Raw genomic sequence first — 3477 nt, forward strand, 5'->3', positions numbered from 1 at the left:
GAAATACTTTTAACTATCCCCTTCCTCATGCTCACTTCCCAGCCTTTCTTTCACATGTACTACAGATCCAGGCTAGTAAAAACACCTAGGCATTCCTGTTAAACACATTAAACAAATCAAAACATTTAAATACCTCAAGTTTTGCATTAGTTTTTTATTATTACTCAGTGACTTTGTATCCTTAATCATAATCAAAACTAGTGTAAAGTTACTACCTTCCTTTATGAAATTTCTGATTCTGCAAAGCAAATACATCCATTATTAAACCACCTCTACTCACTGTGACACTCGGTTGCTCACATTCCTTGACATCACACTAAGAAGAAATCTGGGGGAGATGAATGATACTCTTAGCAGGACCCCTACCTCTAGCTGCAGCATTGTGTTTCCACAGAGAGCTACAAAGGCCTGTTACAGTATTAACAAAGCGCACAGCCAGGGATACACAGGCATTCTGCTTTTTGCTGGATCACAATGCTATTTTGTAATTGATTTGCTGAACTAATCCCAAACTGCTGAGTCTACACATTTGTTAACACATTTAGACCACATACTGTCAATGGAACAGCTATTTGAACTGTCAGCTGTATTTATTTACAGCTGTCAGCTCTAACACCCAGTGATTTATAGTATACCTTTGTGTTAAGTCTGCTACTATGCAGCTGACAGAAATGCTCAAAATAGTACCTAGAAATAGCCTCAACACACAAAAAAGTACAACAATGCTGAAGATACTATTTCTTACCTCTACATATTTTTTTAATAAATTGGAAATCACCCTTAAAGTTTTTAATTATTTGTCTCGATGCAGGGGTTATCCTGTCAAATTCCCAATGTACTTATGCAGCAGTTTAATTTTACATAATCATGGGCTAAGAATCACATTTCAAACTCGGGGTGATCTGATGCCACTTTGCAAATGTCAAGGTGTGGTGTTACTGCACATACAATTAAGAAGATGGGGTGAAATTGGAACCACAATAGAAGTTTCTTCCTGCCCTGTGAATTTGTACATTAGAAATGTAATAATTTAACTGAATGTTACCACTTACTTTTTGTAGATTCTCACAAATACTTCCACTAAAAGCAATGTCAAGTTACAGATGAGGTTGCACTGAGTAGAATTATATTTTAGCAATCATTACACATACACTAATTCCCTTCCTAGGGAAAGTTTGGCACAGAAACACTTTCCTTAGCAATCACCAATTACAGTAAGTAACCACTGTCCAACCATATATGCCTCCACAATATATCCCTTGCAACAGTATTTATATTACAGCAGTAAACAGGCACCCTATTCATAGAGCAGAATCTCCATCATGTGAAGTCCTGAACAAACACACATCCAAAGGTTTAACCCAACACAAGCCAAAATCTACAGTCACTGCAGTGTTATAATTTCTTTGGTATGAAACTAATTAACTTGACTACCAATATAACCAATTTTTAAGAACTTCCATGTTTTGCATTAAGTAGTATAAAGAAATTAATTCTCCCTCCAGTCTGCAGACCTGATCACCACCATACCTCCCCCCCCCCATAGTATAGCACATGGAAAGCAGGGCAACTTGGGTTTTTTCATTTGATCTATTCAGTCCTGACTGGATGTTCGCAGAAATGGCATCAGCCCTGTTGCAGCCTTCAAACAGACAGACCATAACTCTAAAGGGCTAATTTATGCACACTGCTGAATTTTAACTCAAAACTGTAGGGTAGGAAGTAAGAATGACTGTATTTGGTTGCCTTGTCCTGACACATTTAGCCTGATCCCACTCAACCCCTGCTCAGGGAAACTCTATGGAGCTCAGGACAGCAGCAGGACCTTCCCTCATCCTCCTTTCCTGTGCTGGTAAGAGGCAGGAGTCCCCTTCTGGTGTGGCCTCTCTGAAAACACCTGCATTAAATTATAAATCAGATTCTCTCTGCAATTTGGAAACACTTTCTACAGCTCTTTGAGGCCTGGCCGGCACTGACTGGGAATGCTTTGTCTGCTGCTATGGCTCAGCCTGGTGGGTGGCTCCTACCTGTCCAGACCATGGGGATGTGAGGAGCTGCTCAGCTCTTGAGAGGTTTGGGTTATATAAACACCATGCCTGTGGCAGGAAAGGTGACACCCAAGGTGGTGATGAGCTCTGCACCCATACTACATTCACATGAATTCAGGTATTCAAACTCCATGTTGAACTGGCCTGAGAGGGCCTCAGCATGGCTGCTCATGTGGTTCACCACACCTCAGAGCCAGCACCTCCATTTTGTGCCTCACAGCAGGCAGCTCCCTCCATTTTGTGCCTCCCCTCCCTCGCATGAGGCAGCTGCCTCCCTCAGACCAGGTACCAGGAGGGTTTGCAGCCATGGCATGGCAGTAGGTATGTGAGACAGAGCTGCACACCTGCTCTACCAGCCCAGGGGGAAATGGTGGTCATCTCTCTCTTGCTTACACCACCCACTTTTTGAGTACAGACATTAAATATTAAACTACTACAGTCTTACAGCATCTTTATTCCACACAGTGCTCCTACAGCACTTGAATTACTCAAGTAAGCCATCAGCTGCTAAGGCTGATGAGGACTATCCAGAATGGCACCACTGGCACTGAAAGTAAATATAACCTAAGAGCGATGATGGGAACCAAAGTAATAACAAAAGCGAAAAATGGAACGCTCAAGAAACAGAGTTTTCTTTCAGATTTAATCTGGCATGACTTCAAGAAGGCTTACCAGTACATTTTTCTGAACAACATGGGGGAATGAGATGTTCAATTGTATCTTTTATACCTTACCTAGGTGTTTATTTAAGCAATTACGTAACTTTGTTCAGACTCCTAAACTTCATACTCCTATAGAGAAGCAAAGTGATACATCTCTTACTATGTAGCTTGTTTTACTTCTAATTTAGTTCAAAATGAATTTTTATTAAAACTTGATTGGAAAAGTAACAGAAAAGCTTAGTATTTTGTTAGTTCAATGCCACTATCTTCAATGTGCCAAACAAAAAACCGGAAAAATATTCAGAATAAATGTATCTATTTATGGAGAAATAATTACCTGTACTAAGTGATGCTGGATGACATTTCCTTCAGCATATTCAAACTTGAGGTATACCTCATCTTTCAAATCTCGGTTTTACCGCTTAAAACAAAGCGTTTCTACCTTTTTCAGCTGCCAGGCAGCTTTGATGAGATCAGAAGGGAACTGAACTGCGCTGTGTTTGCTCTTCAGAAATGGGGTGTTACGGCCAAGCGGCGGTTTGGCGCGGCAGCACCGCACCGCTGGGCCGCGGCGGGGCTGCACGGGAGGGGCTGTGTGCGGTGCTCACGGATCACCGGCCGGGCACAACCTCTTGCTGAAGGAAGACGAGACCCCCGGGACTCCCCCGCCTCCTGCAAGCCCGCCGGCCCCAGGCGGTCACCGGCGCCGCGCCGCCCCGCCCCGGGTAGTCCCTCGCTCCCGCCCAGCGCCTGCCACTCCCCTCCCT

The sequence above is a fragment of the Phalacrocorax aristotelis genome, chromosome 10, assembly GCF_949628215.1.
Source record: "Phalacrocorax aristotelis chromosome 10, bGulAri2.1, whole genome shotgun sequence".
Lineage (NCBI taxonomy): Eukaryota > Metazoa > Chordata > Aves > Suliformes > Phalacrocoracidae > Phalacrocorax > Phalacrocorax aristotelis.